At 42.1% G+C, this 22,793-nt stretch overlaps 1 protein-coding gene across 1 annotated transcript in view; it reads left to right on the forward strand.

Annotated features, from left to right (window-relative positions):
• The window catches only part of LOC128699444 (matrix metalloproteinase-25), a 516,333-nt gene that overhangs the window by 85,554 nt on the left and 407,986 nt on the right, over window positions 1-22,793 (forward strand). The gene's annotated exons all lie outside the window — the stretch shown is intronic.

The raw sequence follows: 22,793 nt of genomic DNA on the forward strand, positions 1-22,793 counted from the left end.
TAAAACAGTAATGAATATTTTAACAATACAAGCATTCAGTATCTTCATATTCTGCAGCCTCATTCATTAGATATTATTGGTCCAGTGTCAGTACTGGTCCATTATCAGTACTGGTCCAGTATCAGTACTGGCCCAGTATCAGTACTGGTCCAGTATCAGTACTAGTCCAGTATCAGTACTGATTCACTATCAGTACTAGTCCAGTATCAGTACTAGTCCAGTATCAGTACTAGTCCAGTATCAGTACTAGTCCAGTATCAGTACTGGTCCAGTATCAGTACTGGTCCAGTATCAGTACTGGTCCAGTATAAGTACTGGTCCAGTATCAGTACTGGTCCAGTATCAGTACTGGTCCAGTATCAGTACTGGTCCAGTATCAGTACTGGTCCAGTATCAGTACTGGTCCAGTATCAGTACTGGTCCAGTATAAGTACTGGTCCAGTATCAGTACTGGTCCAGTATCAGTACTAGTCCAGTATCAGTACTAGTCCAGTATCAGTACTGGTCCAGTATCAGTACAGTATCAGTACTAGTCCAGTATCAGTATCAGTACTGGTCCAGTATCAGTACTGGTCCAGTATCAGTACTGGTCCAGTATAAGTACTGGTCCAGTATCAGTACTGGTCCAGTATCAGTACTAGTCCAGTATCAGTACTAGTCCAGTATCAGTACTGGTCCAGTATCAGTACTAGTCCAGTATCAGTATTAGTCCAGTATCAGTACTAGTCCAGTATCAGTACTAGTCCAGTATCAGTACTAGTCCAGTATCAGTACTAGTCCAGTATCAGTACTAGTCCAGTATCAGTACTAGTCCAGTATCAGTACTGGTCCAGTATCAGTACTGGTCCAGGCAGGTAGAGTCATCACAGCCCTTAACAACCTCACATCAACAAGGTTGCTGAGAAACTTTGGAAGCCTCGCAGCTAATTTTCAATATATTTGTATTGTTTCCAGCGAGTTTATATACTTACAGAGGTGTGTATTATCTCTATATACACTGATAACTTACATTAATCCACATTTTAGACATGAGCACATTCTTGATGTTACGAGAACATACACATTACTGTTGGTCAACTGTTTTAATTATACTGTTGACTGTATATAACATTAATATATTAATTTTATTTGTATAAATGAATAAGAGTCTGTAAAACATATGTAATAACCTTGAATAAATGATATTACTGGTTCATGCTAGCCAGAACACTCATCCATTTCCATACCATATTTAATTCTATCTATAATTGTAAGTTCATTTAGGCACATGTACATACAAGTATAGTTATCATACATAGTGTAAATTATACACTCGGTTCACACACTGAGGTATGTGGTTCGATCCCCGGTACGGGTGGAAACACTAGGATGTTTCCTTAAAGGACCCTAATGGAATTAGGGTCTGACTTTTTTGGGTTATCCCAGGTTCTCTACACATATGCTGCTATGTATGATAATTCTATGTAACTGTATTTGTGTATACCTGAATAAACTTACTTACTTACTTAAGACACCTGCTGTCCATGTTCACCTAGCTGTAAAATAGGTACCTGGGTGTTAGTCGACGGTTGTGGGTCGCATCCTGGAGAACAAGATTAGAGGACCCAAATGGAAATTAATCAGACAGTTCCCGATGACGCACTGACTTTATTGGGATGGTTGCTAACCCTCCAGGTTAAAAATCCGAACAAATCATATCTTAACCTAATGCAAAATAACGTAATGTAACACAAATAACCCGCACATAAAAGAGAGAAGCTTACGACGACGTTTCGGTCCGACTTGGACCATTGACAAAGTCACACTCTGTGTGACTTTGTCAATGGTCCAAGTCGGACCGAAACGTCGTCGTAAGCGTCTCTCTTTTATGTGCGGGTTATTTGTGTATCGTTCCAGTCACGGTATTGTGCCTTTTTGTTATTTATTTAACGTAATGTAACCAAATACGTAATTATTGAACAGTGGTACTTTCATTGTAGTGTGCAGAATTGTCGAATTATGTCATTAAAATTAAATTTAAGCTTACCGTAATGAGAACTTCCTCTGTTATTAGAAGCTCTGGAAATGGTGTCTTTGTGTTCGCTGTGATTGGCCTGGTATGCTATATGACTTAGTAACCGATGGTATAATCTTGGCAGATTTTGGCCATTAATTATACAGTACTTTGAATTGTACAATATTAACTTGGTTTGATGAATGTTGAGTTTAGGGACACCATTGATTTTGCAAACATTTTAATTGAAAGTTTGTAATACTGACTGGATAAGTAAGTTTATTTAAGCATAGGTTCACATATGTACAACTATCATAGTATAAAATTCTTAGGGTAACCCCCCAAAAAAGTCAGAGTGACTTATTTCCATTGTGTAGTGGAGAGAGAGTTTTAGTGTTAATATGTGCAAATTAGATAAATTATGTTTTTTTGTAAGTTTTGACTTGAGAATTAGAAAGCATTCTTTTAAAGTATTTGTATATAGACAGGCATGTAGTCCAAATACAACACACATTCTTGATAGATTTGTAAGCATAGCTTCATTTTGGCTCTTCATATGATATTCGTATTTGAATATACATCTGACATGTAGTACATGCCATACATGAGGAACAGTTGTACATATAACATTATTGTTTTATTGTTTTGTAACACTAAGATAGCAAGAATTGTCTCTTACCACTTAAAAGTATGATTCATGTAAGTTAACTATTTTTTGTTAATTTACCTCATGCTTCAGGTATATTGGTAAAGCTTCAAGATGGAGAAGCCAGAAAAACCCGAGCCCCCCAAAGCTGTTGCCATGGTGTATGTGTGTGGAGGTAAGATATATCTTTAGCACTCTAGTTTTTTTTTTTTTTTTTTTTTAACAAGTCGGCCATCTCCCACCGTATCGTAAGGGTTCTTAAATGGAGATATCGTAGGTTGAAAGTAGACACACTTGTAGGATGGTAAATATATTGTCAGACTGAGATGAGAGATGGAGCCCGGTGCCAAGCCTGTTCACGTTTTGTAGGTCTGCCGCCGAGTGAGAGCGGGACAAAGGGATCACTGCCCATGTGTATGCCCATGACGTCATACCAAGCCAAAGGCCTACGAGGGATCTCGTGTCTAAAGCACATGGAGGATACTAATATGCTATGCTATATAATACAGGGAATACAGGGATCAGCAACTATGCTGACAGCTCGGTCATGTTACGTATGTCGTCCCGACATACACTACTATCTATAGGCTGAACAGGCAGGCGGATCTGGGCTGATTCTATACAATAACAAATTCATATATATCTTAGAACTAATGGATGGTACAACATGATTTTGACGTAATGGGTGTTAACGTAATCATTACAAACTATAAGTACAAATCATTATACAATATGGATGGAATTGATCGATCGATCTGTATTCATGCACTCTACGGATTCTGAGGAAGAATAATTATATACAAAGAAGTGTTTAACAGAAAGGCAGATTCGGTGCACGCAAATCTAGACTGTTAATTCTCAGAATACGGAGGGAACGTGAACACGAAAATTTCTGACAAACTGAACAGCTAATAATAAACACACAGTTGACAATTTCATTCATCTCGGACATCTAATTATACAAACTATGTACATTTAAACCCAATTCTGCAAGGGTTAGGTTTACGTATGCAGAATGGTTATCATCTCTGGGAGGGTCGAATTCCTCTGCAATGGCTAACACATGCCTTGACTGAGAGAGATCTGAAGGAATATCTACAAAAGATACTTGCGGGTTTCTCATTACTTGTCGAGTACGCAAGGAGTAACGACATTCAGGTTGAGTATCTGACTGAGTATCTGAGGTAGAGAGTACAGGATCAGGAGGATTGTCAGAGTCTGTCTCATTAGTCTGGGTATCAATATCCTCAACATCGCATACTAATTTCATATGATCTAAATGCGATTCTTTGTATTTGCCAGTACTAATTTCTCTAACCTTATACTTATTTCCAGTGATATGTTCAACTACTCGATAAGGTCCGACAAACTTTTGATCAAGCTTTGGCATTGCAGACGTTTTGTTAAAGTTAATCAGCATAACTCTCGAACCTACTTTGATTTTAGATGGCTTTGCTCGAGTGTTTGCGACTCTTGTAAATTCTGCTGTTGATTTATGAAGTGTTTCACGGATTCTTCTAAAAACACTTTGAGCTAAGCTGGTACGAGTTGCTACGAAATCATCAGGGTTGTAATTAGGTTTCGGAGTAGAATATAACAACTCATAGGGTAAACGCTTGTCTACACCATACAATGCATAATGTGGAGTATCACCTATGGAAGCATTGTAAGCAGAATTTATGGCACACTGGACATCTGGTATAACTTCATCCCAAGTTTCACTATTGGGGTTGATAGTGGCTCTCAGAACATCAAGTACTTTCTTATTTGTTCTTTCGGCTAACCCATTGCTGGCAGGATGATGAGGAACAATGGTGGATTTAGAGATCTTGTATAAAGTACACAAATTTTCAAGAACCTCATTACAGAATTCACCTCCATTATCTGTTACTAAGGACTTTGGGGTGGTATGCCTGCAGATAATGCGTTCTTTAAACGCTTTAGCTACTGTCTCTGCAGTCTTATCTGCAATAGGAACTAGCTCACAATATCTGGTGAAATGGTCTACCATAACACACAGATGTTTGTTGCCTTGGAGGGAACATTTAAAATTAGTTAACAAATCAAGGGCAACTCTTTCCCACGGTTCGCTAGTGGTTGGGTACACTTGGATTGGGTTAGGACCATTGACATTTCCTTTATGCTGCATACAGACACTACATTTCTTAACATACTCGGAAATGTCAGTTGCCATACGTGGCCAAAAGTATTTCATTCTGGCTTGTTTCACAGAACGATCCATACCAGGGTGTGCAACACCTGGTGCATCATGAACTAGCTGTAGAGCTACGTTCACTAGTGACTGTGGAATTACTAACTGGTAAACTCTTCTGCTTGGAGTACCCAACTCGGCTGTTCGATACAGTAATTCCTGACTCATTACAAAGTCACTAATGGGTGCTGGTGGCTTTACAGCAAGAATGAGATCTTCCTGGAGAAGGAATCGAATCACACCAGACCACATGGGATCTATTCTTTGTGCAGTTTTGACATCCTCGACAGTAAATGGAGGATCTGCAGTAACTACACTAACGTGTCGCGATAAAGCATCTGCGACTACATTTGACTTGCCAGGTAAATGTTCAAAAGTGGGATTGAACTCTTGGATAGTCAAGGACCATCTGGCTAACCTTCCAGTAGGCTGTTTGTTCTGGAATAAAGGTATCAGTGGCGCATGATCTGTCAAGACATGAACAGGGTACTGGTAAATGATGTCTCGGAAGTGCTTTAAAGACCACACTATTGCTAAAGCTTCTTGCTCCGTTACTGTATAATTACGTTCAGCCTTCGTAAGGACTCGGCTAGCAAATGCAACTGCGTTGTACTTGCTATCAGTCTTCTGAGCTAGTACGGCACCTATGCCAATGGAACTAGCATCAGTTGTCAGATAGAAGGGCTTAGAAAAATCTGGGAATTTCAAAATGGGAGCAGATGTTAGCTTTTCTTTTAGAGTTTGGAATGCTGTTTCTTGACGGAAGGTCCAACTAAAAGGAGCATCTTTCTTAAGCAACTCAGTTAGAGGAGCAGCTATGGAAGAAAAATTAGCAATGAAAGATCTATAAAAACCTGCTAAGCCCACAAAGGATCTTACGGCATCAGCGGTTTGGGGAGTTGGAAAATTTAGTACTGCTGTTACTTTACTTTGGTCAGTCGTAACCCCTCTAGGAGTGACTACGTGACCAAGAAACTTAATTTCTGATCTGAAAAATTGGCATTTAGACAGTTTGATCTTTAAATTTGCTTCTTCAAGCTTTCCAAGTACTGTATCAAGTCTTTTCAGATGTGTGTCCACGTCTTCGGACATGACGATTACGTCGTCTAAGTACACCATAAGTGCTTTACCTATCAGACCTCTAAAGATATTGGTCATGAGTCTAGAGAACGTGATAGGAGACGATCGTAATCCAAACGCCATACGGAGGAAATGATAATGACCTGTGGGAGTGGAGAAAGCTGTTAACTCTTGGCTGTCCTCGTGAAGAGGGACTTGCCAAAACCCTTGTAACAAGTCTAGGGTCGAGAAGACTTTGTTATCTCCGATATTGCGTAAAAGGTCACCTAGTACAGGAAGTGGGAAACGATCTGGAATGGTTTTCGCGTTTAACTTCCTAAAGTCAATCACCGGGCGCCAAGTGCCATCCTTCTTAGGCACTAGGATCAAGGGCGCATTCCAGGGTGAATTGCTATGTGCAATAACTCCATCATTGAGCATTTGATTGATCAGTTCCTCTGCGACAGCAACTTGTGAATGAGGCATTCTGTACGCAGGTATGTAAATAGGTCTAGTACCAGGTTCAAGTGGAATACGATGGGACAATAAGTTCGTTATACCCATCTTCTCACCTGGTAAGGCAATAGCTTTACGACGTTTGTTCAACAGAGTCAACAAACGCTTGACTTCGTCTGGGAAGTCAGTAGGAGCTAAGTCTTTCTCCTCAACTGGTGAAACAGATTGATCCGGAGAAGTGGATGAGGTCTCCCCGGTAGAAATAGCACCGACCCACTGGTCAGGTGACACGTCATCCTGTACTTGAACAGGGTAAGGATAGTGAACTAGGTCAACGAGGTTGGTATTTGCTCTGAGACGAACACTGTCCAACCTTTTTGAGCACGACCCCTACCCCGCCTTCCTTCCCCTACAGATTTATACACTCTCCATGTCATTCTACTTTGATCCATTCTCTCTAAATGACCAAACCACCTCAACAAACCCTCTTCAGCCCTCTGACTAATACTTTTATTAGCTCCACACCTTCTCCTAATTTCCACTCTCCGAATTTTCTGCATAATATTTACACCACACATTGCCCTTAGACAGGACATCTCCACTGCCTCCACTGGAGTTTACCTGGAGAGAGTTCTGGGGGTCAACGCCCCCGCGGCCCGGTCTGTGACCAGGCCTCCTGGTGGATCAGAGCCTGATCAACCAGGCTGTTGCTGCTGGCTGCACGCAAACCAACGTACGAGCCACAGCCCGGCTGATCAGGAACTGACTTTAGGTGCTTGTCCAGTGCCAGCTTGAAGACTGCCAGGGGTCTGTTGGTAATCCCCCTTATGTGTGCTGGGAGGCAGTTGAACAGTCTCGGGCCCCTGACACTTACTGTATGGTCTCTTAACTTGCTAGTGACACCCCTGCTTTTCATTGGGGGGATGGTGCATCGTCTGCCAAGTCTTTTGCTTTCGTAGTGAGTGATTTTCGTGTGCAAGTTCGGTACTAGTCCCTCTAGGATTTTCCAGGTGTATATAATCATGTATCTCTCCCTCCTGCATTCCAGGGAATACAGGTTTAGGAACCTCAAGCGCTCCCAATAATTGAGGTGTTTTATCTCCGTTATGCGCGCCGTGAAAGTTCTCTGTACATTTTCTAGGTCGGCAATTTCACCTGCCTTGAAAGGTGCTGTTAGTGTGCAGCAATATTCCAGCCTAGATAGAACAAGTGACCTGAAGAGTGGCATCATGGGCTTGGCCTCCCTAGTTTTGAAGGTTCTCATTATCCATCCTGTCATTTTTTTAGCAGATGCAATTGATACAATGTTATGGTCCTTGAAGGTGAGATCCTCCGACATGATCACTCCCAGGTCTTTGACGTTGGTGTTTCGCTCTATTTTGTGGCCAGAATTTGTTTTGTACTCTGATGAAGATTTAATTTCCTCATGTTTACCATATCTGAGTAATTGAAATTTCTCATCGTTGAACTTCATATTGTTTTCTGCAGCCCACTGAAAGATTTGGTTGATGTCCGCCTGGAGCTTTGCAGTGTCTGCAATGGAAGACACTGTCATGCAGATTCGGGTGTCATCTGCAAAGGAAGACACGGTGCTGTGGCTGACATCCTTGTCTATGTCGGATATGAGGATGAGGAACAAGATGGGAGCGAGTACTGTGCCTTGTGGAACAGAGCTTTTCACCGTAGCTGCCTCGGACTTTACTCTGTTGACGACTACTCTCTGTGTTCTGTTAGTGAGGAAATTATAGATCCATCGACCGACTTTTCCTGTTATTCCTTTAGCACGCATTTTGTGCGCTATTACGCCATGGTCACACTTGTCGAAGGCTTTTGCAAAGTCTGTATATATTACATCTGGCGAGAATATTTTGAGGAGCTTTTAAATATCAATGAAGAAAGGGAGGCGGTAATTTCATGCTCTGGCCAGGGAGGTATACCATCTTTTAGGAGTGAAGAAGAGCAGGATGTGAGTGTGGGGGAGGTGCGTGAGGCATTACGTAGAATGAAAGGGTGTAAAGCAGCTGGAACTGATGGGATCATGACAGAAATGTTAAAAGCAGGGTGACACACAGTGTTGGAGTGGTTGGTATTTTTGTTTAATAAATGTATGAAAGAGGGGAAGGTACCTAGGGATTGGCAGAGAGCGTGTATAGTCCCTTTATATAATGGGAAGGGGGATAAAAGAGATTGTAAAAATTATCGAGGAATAAGTTTACTGAGTATACCAGGAAAAGTGTACAGTAGGGTTATTATTGAAAGAATCAGAGGTAAGACAGAATGTAGAATTGCGGATGAGCAAGGTTTTATTGCATTTATGGATTTAAAAAAGGCATATGATAGAGTGGATAGGGAAGCAATGTGGCAGATGTTGCACTCTATAGTTATTTACATAATTAGCTCATAATTAGGAATCTCAGTATGTTTACTTCTGGCAGTCAGTCATATTTATAGAAAATAATTGATATGGGTGAAAAAAATTGTAGTGTGTTCTAATTAAAATTATTCCTTTAGTTGATTATATACATATAACACCTCAGTGAAAAAGTTATTCAGTTGCCCCTACAAATTTGTGTTTCCTTATTCCCGTTATTCATTATCCAGCATTTTTCATGAAGGGCAACCAACAAATAGATTCAGTTGTCTTAATATTTTTCTGGCTTATTGGCTTTTCCCTGCACGAATTTCTTTTCATTCTGATCATTATTTCTTATGAAAGTATTAAACAGATCTGAGTACAGCCTCTCCTCACTTAGTGATGTACTCATTTACCAATGACTTAGACTTACGACGGGCTTTCTGACCATTATGCATACCTAAATAATATATATTAGAGTTGATATCCTCTGTTCTGTTTATTACAATATACAGTACACTACTGTATAAATATTTAAAAATATACTAAAAATGTTATAAATGGTGCAAAGGTTACATTAAAACAATATCAGAGATGGTTGACACAAACCCACTACCATTATAGTATGCGCCTTGCTTTGCAACGAATTTGTTTACTAACATGGTCTGAGGAATGTTACTCCGTCGTTAAGTGAGGCGAGGCTGTATTATATATCGAAGAGATTTGGTCTTCAAAAACAAAATGAACCAAAATCTAAAGATTTTTTCTTTGCAGGCTCAGTTTTGTATAACTGTGCTTATTACACAAGATCTCTAGATCATAACCACTCATGAATTTGTTAGGATGACTGTCACTGTGAACTGTGTTAACACTTAATGCATCATCTCTTCTATAGGAATACCCTTTTCTGGTCATTGCATTGCATTTACTCATTGGTGAAGAAGAGTGTAGTTGTTATTGAGTTTTAGTATGTTCTTTTGTGGCCACTGTGTAATAAATCTTGCATTACACACCCTTTTACTGTCTCTCATGCAGATCTGTATTATTGGTGCTGGTGTAACTGACGTAGATCTGTGTGTAAATCAGAGTACCCTCAGATTTGCTTTGAGTGGCAAATTTTGGCCTAGACAAAAGGGAATGGGTCTGTGCAATGGCTGTGTGCGATATAAAAAAAAAATCCTGTCCCACAAAGTTTTTAATGAAACATCTAACCTCTGACCTTGTGTTTGGGTTAAAATAGTGACTTTGGGGCATTTTCATGGTTTTATTGGTTGCTTCTTGGTGTCAGTAGTTGGATTGTTTGACATACTAATGAAATTAAGAAGATTTTGGTTGGTTTCAAACCAAAAGTGGCTTGTAATAAGCCTCAAAGGGTGGAAATACGTAGTTGATTTTTGGCAATTTTCCTAGGAAACGATAGGGACCCTCCTACCCCTTCTGGCCTGTTTTGTGGGTTATACTAGATATGCTTATTGGGATGGCCTAAACCATGACCAAGCAAGCTTGGTTATAATTTATTTGCCGAGAAATAGGAAAGAATAAAATTTTTGTGTGACAGTGGATTCAAAATGGAGGGCTAATGTTATGTAGAAATCCTTGGATATGATTAATGAACAGAGGAAAGATTGTTTTATTGACTTGAATGCCTAGCGTGTTTGTTTTGAACTTTTTTAAACCAGAATTTGTTAAAAATAGTGTAAAACTGGCCAAATTACCAAGCTTAGTAGGGCATCTCTGATGGCTGAATGGGCAATTTCTTGTTATCATTGGATAATACAGAAGGCATACTAATGAAATAAGCTGGGAATCAGGTTGATTTAAGTACTGAAATGGGCTTCAGATTATATGAAAGCACTGTTGCATACATTTCTCAAAAGTGAAAGATTAACACTGCCAAATGTACAAAACAGGTACTGAGTAGTGCCCTATCTGTTTCTTATAAAGTTAGGTATCAAAACACAAAAGTATAAGAGAGTGGTGAGTAGCACTAACCCACTTTAGATAGTAAAACCAGGCCACGGTGCCCCATGGCCCCAGGGTTCGATTCCCAGCGAGGGTAGAAATATTGGGCATGTTTCCTTACACTGGTTGTCTATGTTCCCCATCAGTAAAATGGGTACCTGGGTGTTAGTCGACTGGTGTGGGTCACATCCTGGGAGAAAATTGACCTAATTTACCCGAAATGCTGTGCGTAACAAGCGACTTTCTGTGTAGTAGTATGTCAGTGATGTCAGCTAGGCCTGTATACCTTGTATACCTGGAGTTTACCTGGAGAGTTCCGGGAGTCAACGCCCCCGTGGCCCGGTCTGTGACCAGGCCTCCTGGTGGATCAGAGCCTGATCAACCAGGCTGTTACTGCTGGCTGCACGCAATCCAACATACAGTGGAACCTCAAAAATCGAACGTATCACATATCGAACGTTTCAAAAATAAGACCATTTTTTCGGACAAACTGTGTCCTTATTATCGAACGCGCCCCTATTTTCGAACCGCCGGGTACGGGACCTGTCCACTGGCCCGCTCTGTTCGCGTCCCCACGCAGGCGCCATGAGCAGTCTAGCTTTGTATAATTATGCTTGAGTGAACACTAACCTGGGATCTCATTCACACATTTTACAATTATTTAATTGTGTTTAGTGCTTGTGGGGCTGTGAAATAAGCTGCCATGGGCCCAAAGAAACTTGCTAGCGGTCCCCGTGTGGTAAAGAAAGTGAGAAACACCATAGATATGAAGAAGGAAATAATACAGAAGTATGAGATTGGAGTGAGACTTGTTGAGTTTGCCAGGATGTACAGAGGACTGTGGACAGTTATTTTGTGAGACAGAAACAGACGACTGTGGACAGTTATTTTGTGAGACAGAAACAGACGACTGTGGAGTTATTTTGTGAGACAAACAGACGATTGTGGACAGTTATTTTGTGAGACAGAAACAGACGACTGTGGAGTTATTTTGTGAGACAGAAAGAGAGGACTGTGGAGTTATTTTGTGAGACAGAAACAGACAACTGTGGAGTTATTTTGTGAGACAAACAGACGATTGTGGACAGTTATTTTGTGAGACAGAAACAGACGACAGTGGAGTTATTTTGTGAGACAGAAACAGACAACTGTGGAGTTATTTTGTGAGACAAACAGACGATTGTGGGCAGTTATTTTGTGAGACAGAAACAGACGACTGTGGATAGTTATTTTGTGAGACAGAAACAGACGACTGTGGATAGTTATTTTGTGAGACTGGGGTCCAATGACTCTCAAGCTGGTTCTAGTGGCATTAAAATACAGAGAAGGGAAGCAACCCCAGAGAGGGCTTTGATACCGGAAGTCCTCATGGAGGGGGATTCTCCTTCCAAACAATAACCCCAACTCCCTCTCTCCTCCCTATCTTCCAGATGCCATCACCAATCTTCAATAAAGGTAAGTAAAAATGTTATTTTATATTACTATACATAATTAAAGACTATAGCATTTGTTGTGTGTATGTAAAACTGTAATTAATCTCTATAAAATGTATTTTTTTTTTGTGAATATTTTTGGGTTTCTGGAACGGATTAATTGTATTTCCATTATTTCTTATGGGAAATATTGCTTCGAATTTCAGACTTTTCGAATTTAGAACTAGCTCCTGGAACGGATTAAGTTCAAAATTTGAGGTTCCACTGTACGAGCCACAGTCCGGCTGGTCAGGTACCGACTTTAGGTGCTTGTCCAGTGCCAGCTTGAAGACTGCCAGGGGTCTATTGGTAATCCCCCTTATGTATGCTGGGAGGCAGTTGAACAGTCTTGGGCCCCTGACATTTATTGTATTGTCTCTTAAAGTGCTAGTGACACCCCTGCTTTTCATTGGAGGGATGTTGCATCGTCTGCCAAGTCTTTTGCTGTCATTGTGAGTGATTTTCGTGTGCAAGTTCGGTACTAGTCCCTCTAGGATTTTCCAGGTGTATATAATCATGTATCTCTCCCGCCTGCATTCCAGGGAATACAGGTTCAGGAACTTCAAGCATGTACTTGCAGAAATAAAGATATTATTATTATTATTTAATATTAGTGCTGCATATTTCATTTTAGCCTCACATTGATGCCCTCTAAAGCAAATTTAAAAAGTATGAGAAGCAGCTTGTATATAATGGCAAGACACCTGACCTGTGTAGGTGCAAGAGCTAAGTTATTTGCAAAAACAAAGTGCCTTTTGGTCATAGATAGTAGCTATAATGTCAGATTTCATCTAACCTTGTTAAATGAAGCTGGGTTGACAGAATCATAACTAGCTCAGGGAGTAGAAAAGTTCTTGAAAGTTCATCTAAGGTACATTAAAGGTATGTACTGTACATGCAGTTTCCCAGTTATAATTCTTTACATGCTGGAGAACTGAATTGTTTTGTGCATACCTAACAGATCACACATTCAGTTACTCTTGTGATTAAAGTTTTTTTCGTTTGCCCATTTGTCTTGTATGTATGTTTTCAGTCCTTGCAACTGATGGCAACACAGTTGCAACTACCACAAAAACACATTCAAGAACATGAAAAATGCAATACCTACTTGAGGCTTACAAAATTTTGTGACAGTGATACCTACAAAATTTTGTTGCAGCCTCGGTTCAATTAAGAATCATTTAACCAAATGATTATAAAAGTTATCCACCCTTCATGTATCAGGTGTATATGAAATCCCCTGCAAGGACTGCACAAAATAATATATAGAAAAGGGAAAAAGTTAAACCACTAGATTAAGCATGAGTTCTCTTTGATATGTACGAGACAGTTCAGCAGTTTTCCACCGTGTTTAGAATCATAACAATACTGTATTAACTATTCTTTTACTTGGTATATAGAACAAATTATATGTACCCTCAAAATCCTGTGATTGCAACACAACCCATTTTTAAACATTTCACAAATTATTATAATCAAAAAGAAGCGCTAAGCCACAAGGGCTATACAGCAAACATTTTACAAAGCCAGTAGGAATTGGATGCTATAACTATCCTTGCTCTGCATTTAAGACAGGTGTCTTGCCATTATATATAAACTGCTTCTTTCACATTTTTTTTTTTTTTTGGTCTGCTAGAGGGTTTTATTGAGGTCGAAATACACAGAACAGCTGAACTCTGAAATTTGCGGGGCTGAAATTCCTGGAGGTGGTAAGAATCATGAAGCAGTAGGTAAAAAAAAATTTTGCATGTTCAGATCATGGAAGTTTTTGGTTATATCTCTCTAATTATTACTCTAAACTGCATAGGATTTCATTCAATATGAGCACATTTTGAATGAAATCCTGTGATTATTTCAATTATTATTATTATTATAATAAAAAAGAAGCTCTAAGCCACAAGGGCTATACAGCGCTGCAGGGTAGGGAAGGAAGCGAGGGTATTGGATGGCAGAAGGGAGGGGGGATGATCAGGTTACAGAAAACAGCAGGGCAGGGGATAGTACGGGGGTAGAGGGTAGCAAGAGATTGAAGTAGAAAGGGCTGAAGGTATCAGAATTTGTAAAGTAAGTCAGTTGTTGTCAAAAAGTCAATGAGAGAGTCCGGATGAAAGGTGGGTCCATCAGCAAGAAGGGAAGGTAAAGAGAGAGCAGCGGAGCGAAGACGACGACAGAGGTAAATTCTGCATGCTCGTTGATAAAGTGGGCAGTCCAACAGAATGTGGCTGACTGATAATGGAGCTTGGCAATTCTCACAGAGAGGAGCAAGACGCCTCTCCATGAGATATCCATGAGTAAGACGAGTATGGCCAATGCGAAGACAGGAGAGAGTAGTCTCCCAACCTCGACACTGGTGATAAGAAGACGGCCAGTAACCTATACTCGGTTTAATAGATTGAAGTTTGTTGCCGAGCATAGTAGACCAACGTTGTTGCCAACGGGTGTGAAGGTGGGAAGATATTGCAGCAAAATAGTCCGTAAATGGAATACCTCTATAAGAAACTGGTAGGTCATGTACTGCTGACCGCGCAGCAGTGTCTGCCTGTTCATTGCCCTGTACATCAACATGACCAAGGACCCAACAAAAAACAATATCTTTATGCTTGGTAAAGATGCGGCGTAGCCAAAGTTGGATACGGAGGACTAAGGGGTGAGGTGTATCAAATTTTTGTATAGCCTGTAAAGCACTAAGGGAGTCTGAGACAACCACAAATGATGACACAGGCATAGATGCAATATGGATAAGTGCTGTAAGGATGGCATATAATTCAGCAGTAAATATACTAGCCGAAGATAGTAAATGCCCTTGTACGAGACTGTCCGGAAACACTGCTGCGAATCCTACGCCGTCAGAAGACTTAGAGCCATCTGTGTACACAGCAATGGCATGAGAATGAGAGTGAAAGTGGTCAAGAAAAAGAGAGCGGGAAGCGACCGTAGACAGTTGGGCTTTCGAGCAAGGGAGGGAGAAAGAACAGACTCGAACAGCTGGAACTTCCCAGGGGGGTAGGGAAAAGTGAGATGCTACATGTACATAGAAAGGTGGTAGTTGAAGAGAAGACAGAGAAGACAAGAGCGAATGAAGGCGAAGAGAGAAGGGACAGAGTAAACAGGGGCGGCGAACAAATAAAGAATGTCTACTAATATCAGTGACCATTCTATAAATGGAAGGATTGCGGAGATCATGAGAGCGTACATAGTAGCGCAGGCAATGGGCATCACGGCGATCGGATAAGGATGGAACGTTCGCTTCTGCATAGAGGCTCTCGACAGGGGAAGAGCGAAAAGCACCAAGGCATAAACGTAATCCTTGGTGATGAATGGGGTTAAGGCTAGAGAGAGTAGCAGGAGATGCCGCTGAATAGATCTGGTCACCATAATCAAGTTTCGATAAAATAAGGGTGGAATGTAGGCGAAGGAGGGTTCGACGATCAGCTCCCCATGAAAGATGAGCAAGGGTTTTAAGAAGGTTCAGCCGGCTGTGACAAGTTGCCTTCAGAGAGGTAATGTGAGGTTTCCAGGATAACCTACGATCAAAGAGGAGGCCCAGAAACTTGACTGTATCACGTTCAGGGATACGGGAGCCATAGAGGTACAAAGGATGATCGGAGATGACAGAGCGTCTAGTGAAAGTGATTTGGTGGGTTTTAGTGCTGGAAAATTTAAACCCACGTGTGGTGGCCCAATTGGAAACACGGTCGACTGCATGTTGGAGAGAAACTGTAATGAGGTGACAGTCAGCGCCTGCACAGGCAATAGCGAAGTCATCAACATAGAGTGATGACCAAATATTTGATGGAAGACTGGAGGCCAAATCATTAATAGCAAGGAGAAAAAGTGTTGTGCTCAGAACACATCCCTGGGGGACACCTTCAGCTTGGATAAAGTCCGGGGAGAGCACATTATTAACCCGAACACGGAAATGCCTGTCAGTTAAAAAGTTCTTAAGGAAGGATGGTAGATTGCCTCGAAGGCCTAAGGAGTGGGCTTGGGCTAAAATATTATATCTCCAAGTTGTGTCATATGCCTTCTCAAGGTCAAAAAATATGGCAATAACTGAGTGGTTATTCGCAAAGGCATTACGAACATACGTATCCAAGCGTAGTAAGGGGTCTATGGTAGAATGTCCCTTACGAAAGCCATATTGACGAGTGGAGAGACTGTTGTGTGTCTCTAAATACCACACTAAACGTCTATTTACTAGGCGTTCCATTACTTTGCAAACCGCACTGGTAAGAGCAATGGGACGATAGTGGGAGGTTTCATGTCCCGTAGTGCCTGGTTTGCGGAAAGGGAGAACAATGGCAGATTTCCACAGCTGTGGAAGAACTCCTTGTGACCAAATAAGATTGTAAAGGCGTAATAGGACTGCAAGGGCTGACTGATGTAAATGTTGTAGCATACGAATATGAATGTCGTCGGGCCCAGCTGCCGATGATCGACAAGCTGAGAGTGTTGCCTCCAGTTCTTGAAGTGTAAAAGGCACATTATACTGTTCTTCTCTGAGAGAAGAAAAGTCCAAGGGTGCTAACTCTCTGGCAGACTTTGAGGAAAGAAATGAGGGGCATAGATGGAGTCCCTGAGAAATACGGACCAGATGATTGCCAGTTTCATTGGCAACATCTAGTAGGTTTGCTATATCAACACCGGCAACCCGCAGAACAGGAGCCAGGTCAGAATATTTACCACTCAGTTTTCATACTTTTTTCCAGACTGCACTCATAGAGGAAGCAGAGGTGATGGTGGAGACATAATCTCGCCAGCAAGTACGTTTAGCATCACGGATGACACGGCGAGCGATCGCACGCTTCTGTTTAAAATCAAGGAGTCGCTCTGTGGTTCTATTGTACTGGTACCTGCCCCATGCAGCACGTTTCAAACGTACTGCACGAGCACAAGCAGGAGACCACCAAGGCACGCATTTCTGAGAATGCCTGCCCGAAGTTTGGGGTATAGAATGAGAAGCTGCGGTGAAAACGGAGGACGAGAAGAGGTGTAAAAGCTCATCGATGGAGGACGAAGAAGGAACCTCTTTAAAAACAGTTAGGTGTGAGTAAAGGTTCCAATTTGCCCGATTAAATTGCCAGCGTGGGGTGCGAAGAGGTGGCGAATATGAAGGGGAAGTAAGAATGATTGGGAAATGATCACTGTCATGTAAGTCCGGGAGAACAGACCAAGTGAAGTCTAATGCGGCGGAGGAAGAGCAGACTGAGAGATCGATGCAAGAGAGAGTATGAGTCCGAGGATCAAAATGGGTGTGAGTACCTGTATTTAAAACATGGAGGGGGTGGGTGGCAAGAAAAGCCTCTAACTGAATTCCACGGGAATCACAATGAGACCCCCCCCCAGAGGAAATGGTGGGCATTAAAATCACCAAGTAACAGAATCGGTGGCGGTAATGACGAAACAAGGAAGGCAAAATCCGGAATAGATAATGCCCGAGAAGGAGAGAGATATAAAGAACAGAGCGTATACCACTTATGTAAGTGGATACGGGCTGCTGTGTAATGCAGCGAAGTATGAACAAATAGCTGATGGTACGGAATATCAGTGCGTAGAAGAAGGGCACTTTCATTAAAGGTCCCATCAGGAAAAGGATCTGAAGAATACAATAAATTATAGCCTGAGATGTGAGAAATAACAGCAGAGTGTAATTTTGGTTCCTGTAAGCAAACACCAACAGGGGCAAACTGGGAGAGTAACATCTGAAGCTCACCCCGATTACCCCTGAGGCCGCGTATATTCCACTGTAAATAGGCCATGATTGGCAATGATAAAGATACTTGAAATCCGCAGGTAAGGGTTCCTACGGACTAGAGGGGTTAGAAAAGTCCACATGCGGAGGCAGTGGAAAACGTTCAAGCAGCGAAGGAACGGTGCGCTGTGAAGAAAGGAGTTGCGCAGATGGAGCAGAGGAGAGAGAAAGAGCGGAAGGTGGATCAGTGTCCATTGATGGTTTGGTCTCTGCAGTATATTCAGAGATTGCTTCAAGTGTTTCGGAATTCAGAGACGTCGTATGGGAGACAATATTGGGAATGGTAGGGGGAGGATGAGTAAAGATTGGAACTGTATTGGACTGTACCAAGGTAGGGGGGGGGCAAAAGGGTGGAGGGAAGTGGAGAAGCGTGGCAGGGGACAGAAGAGGCAGGAACCTGGGAGGTGGCAGAAGAGGAAGAAACTTGGGAGGGAACAGGGGAGGAAGGTACAGTACGAGGAGGAGGGTGAACCTCTACACTTGTAACTGAGCCAGTGAAAGGGGGAGAACCAGGGACAGAGACAGGGAGGGTAAAATGAGGAGGTAGAAGATGGGTAGGAGGTGTTAATGGACCTTTTTTTGACTTTTGAGAAGTAGAGGGACGATTAGGAGGAGGTGTCGTACGAGGTCTCGTCGATACTGAGGCTTGTGAGAGAGAACTCGAAGAAGCGAGATCAGACTGAGGCGTTGAAGTAGGGACGTCTGAGCCGAGGACAGCAAAAGGATTAGATACAGGAGTGACTATGGGAGAGGTAACCACAGAGGTGGGTGTAGAAGATGGGATACCAGAAGTGGGGGGACGTTTTGAAACACGGGAATAAGAAACACGTGGGAGTCTCCCTTGGAGGCGGAGATGAGAAACTGCCATGGCATAAGGGAGACCTTCTGTCTCTTTGAGGTAACGGATTTCCCGCTCGTTTAAATAGACTTGACAACGGCGAGAGTACGAAGGGCGAGCCTCATGACAGTTAAGGCAAGAGGGAGATCAATTGCAAGACGTATTAGAATGGTCATCGGCACCACAGACTGGGCATTCGGCGAGAGATCTGCAATATTTCGCTGGATGGCCAAATCGCCAGCAATTTCTACACTGTTGTGGTGTAGGGATCACCTTTCGAACTTGTAACCGATGTCCTGCTATATAAACGGAGGATGTGAGTTCTCGGCTGTCAAAAGTTAAACGAGCCACATTGCTAGGGTATCGTCTCCGCCCACGGGCAGGAAGGACGTAAGTGTCTACCTTGAGGATTGGGAGATCTTGGAGTTCCAGCTGTTCAAGAATGTCAGTGCCACATGTCTGGAAATTTTGTTGAACTATGGTATGGGGCAGAATGACGGTACCACTACAAGAATTGAGGGAATGATGTTTTTCAAGAGTGACAGGAACAGTATCGATATGGGAAAGACGAGAGAGCTCATGAGCCTGGGTAGCATTCTGTACGGTAATGATGCGCGTACCGCTCTTAAGAGCATGAAAAGAAATATCTTTACCCACATGGCGTAGGAGTGCCTTGCCAATACTATGGTCAGAAAGATAGGCAGTAGAGGAAGTCGGTCGTAAAGTGAAGAATTTAGTCCATTGTTCAGTCTGAAACTGAGCGTGGAAAGGTAGTGAAGGACGTGTCGATCGTTTCTGAGAAGAACGAGAAGGTGGAGAAGTATCATCAGCAGGTAATTGTCGTTGGCGTTTAGGCGTGGGACCAGAGTTGGTCCGACGTGGAACGGGTCGGCGATTTGAAAATTGCCGCACCGTAGAGGGAGAGGCCGGAAGCATAGTCAGAGGAGAGCGAAGGTCCGATAAATCGAAGGAGTCAGTCGAGGCCTCAGTACCTGAAGCGGGTGAGGAAACAGCACCGGCAATAGGTACAGAGGCATGAGGAATGTCTGAAGAGTGGTCCAAAGACGAGGTGGGGTCAGAACGGGGTGCGGTATCAAGAAGGTGCCCGGGGGTACCAGGTTCATGGACTAGGGCTGCCATGGTTAGGTTACTTCTTTCTTTTTGTTTTTAAGAAAAAAAAGAAAGAAGAAAAGAAAATAAAAATAAAAAAAAAGAATAAAAAAAGGGGGGCCCGGGGAGGGATAGTTCCTAGGAGGAATGAAAGGGCCAGAAATCTCCCTCCGCGCCCAAGAGGACCTCAGCACCGCAAGTAGCGCAGATGCAGCATGGAACCCGTGCCATACCCTACCCATCATGCTAGTAAACTAACAATCCGGGATAGCAACCTCACATCTGCCGAGCTACCTCGGTGGACAAAAGAGAGGGCGGCCGGATATCCGCCACAAAGCATACCTCCTTCGGCCACCACCCCCGGAATCCGAAAGGTGGCTTCCAGAGATACACTCGTCGCCCGAAAGACACCCAAAGCTACTCCGGGATACCGGAGAGGGATCGGGACATCCCCAGGCAATCCAGATTCCACGGCAAACTACGCCACCGCTAAGAACCTCAACGGAATGGGATGGACCCCGGTATCCTTTCCCCTACCTAGGAACTAGCGCGCCTGTGGGAGAAATCCCAAAGGACAAAAAGAGGAAGGGTAAAAGGGAGGGGTGGGGAGGAGGAGGAGGAAAGGAAAAAGGGGAGGATGGGATAGGGGAGGGGAGATTGGGGGGTAATTAGGTTCGGTCTGGGGAAGAAGACCGACAGGTCTAATTCCTCAGACCAAGAGCCTCTTCACCACGCCAAGGAGCCCCCCTTGAAGAGGTGATTATTTCAAAATTTTGGGTTCATGCTACAAGTAAAAAGATACTGTAATGAAAAAACAAGAAAAATGCAAATACTGTAACCAAAGCTATTTACAAAATGGCCTCAGTAAATATGTACTGTCTAATCAAATTACAGTGGACTACGAAGCATTTGAATTTCCTGGTTTGACTGTACTTGTATTGTTTTTACGTGAGTATTTTGGAACATATGTATATTTGCTGCTGTATGACCCATGTAGGTTTAGTGCTTAGTTTTTTTTATTGTAATAAAAATACTATATATATTTGCTAAGAGAGTAAAGCTCTAATAGTCAATACAGTAGGTGTGATCTGCTCAGGTGGTGTGACAAGTTATTTTACTATGATAATTCACTTAATAAATACACTTAGGTATCTTTAGCCACTGAACTGTATAAATCTTTGAACAAATGTACAATAAGCTCTAAATTGCTTTCAGAGTGCCATGCTGAGAATGAAATGAGGCCTCGTGATCCAGTAAGATGCCGCAGCTGTGGGTATCGCATACTCTACAAGAAGAGGACAACTCGCCTTATTGTATTTGATGCCCGATGATTGATGCCAGTAATGAGGTTATTCAAGATTATACATGTCTAATTATTTATATTTCTGGAGATCTGTAGACATTTGAATGTAAGTTCGGTATATCTTCATACAACTAGTTTAATTAAAAAAAAAAACTGCTCTGTATTTTTTTTTTTTTTTTGAAAAGAGGATTCATAAGTGTCAGAATGTCATATAATGTTCAGTATATTTATTGCTATTCTAAGTGGGTTATAAGGAAACAAAATAAGATAAAATTAGAAGTAAAACTTTGGATTTAAAACATGGAGTCAGAAAGCCATACTGAATTTAGACACTAAACCCATACAGGTTATAGTTCTTAGGGAATGGGAATTATTACATTCATGGTGGAGAGGGGGGAGCTAAACCAGTAGGGTTCATACAGTTCCTTGGACTAAGGGAGACAGACTTGATCCAAGGAGTTTTACCTGGAGTTTACCTGGAGAGAGTTTCGGGGGTCAACGCCCCCGCGGCCCGGTCTGTGACCAGGCCTCCTGGTGGATCAGCGCCTGATCAACCAGGCTGTTGCTGCTGGCTGCACGCAAACCAACGTACGAGCCACAGCCCGGCTGATCAGGAACTGACTTTAGGTGCTTGTCCAGTGCCAGCTTGAAGACTGCCAGGGGTCTGTTGGTAATCCCCCTTATGTGTGCTGGGAGGCAGTTGAACAGTCTCGGGCCCCTGACACTTATTGTATGGTCTCTTAACGTGCTAGTGACACCCCTGCTTTTCATTGGGGGGATGGTGCATCGTCTGCCAAGTCTTTTGCTTTCGTAGTGAGTGATTTTCGTGTGCAAGTTCGGTACTAGTCCCTCTAGGATTTTCCAGGTGTATATAATCATGTATCTCTCCCTCCTGCGTTCCAGGGAATACAGGTTTAGAAACCTCAAGCGCTCCCAGTAATTGAGGTGTTTTATCTCCGTTATGCGCGCCGTGAAATTATGTCCAAATCCTTGGATCAAGTGATGGGAATATCAAGTAATCAGGCAGGCACTTTTAATTCTTTGAGTCAAGGTCTTTTCCAACATTTAAGAAGCCCCTTAAAGGATGAAATAATTACAGTAAGGAATTTAATAACTCTATTTTAAATTTGAAATCTGATATAGCTTAACCTAAAAAAACTAGTATTAAAGTGAGCTGTAAGCACACCTAGATATGAAATAATAAATTTTTGTTCATGGGCGTTTGTTTTAAATAAAAAATGCAGCGCTGTATAGCCCTTGTGGTTTAGTGCTTCTATTTGATTATAATAATAATTTAAATAAAATACAAAATTCTAAAAGCAATTTGTATGTACTTAGTTATGATTACAATAATAATATACTTAAGTGTTAAACCCACAAAGGTCATTGCTGCACTTTAATGTATAATACTATGATCACATAATGAGAATACAAAAATCACAATAAAGTCAAAATACTGATAAAAAATTAGCAGCCACATTATTCCCTGGAGAAATTGATATAAAGGGGGCAGGGAGGTCAATGACTGCTATTTAAAATAACCAGTTTTTTTCCCAAATATGTAACCTCCAGTAGATGGCCACTCAAATCTAAATCTCACTGGCAAAAATTGTGAAGTCACTGTCACCATCAACAGC

Source organism: Cherax quadricarinatus, chromosome 61, assembly GCF_038502225.1.
Source record: "Cherax quadricarinatus isolate ZL_2023a chromosome 61, ASM3850222v1, whole genome shotgun sequence".
NCBI lineage: Eukaryota > Metazoa > Arthropoda > Malacostraca > Decapoda > Parastacidae > Cherax > Cherax quadricarinatus.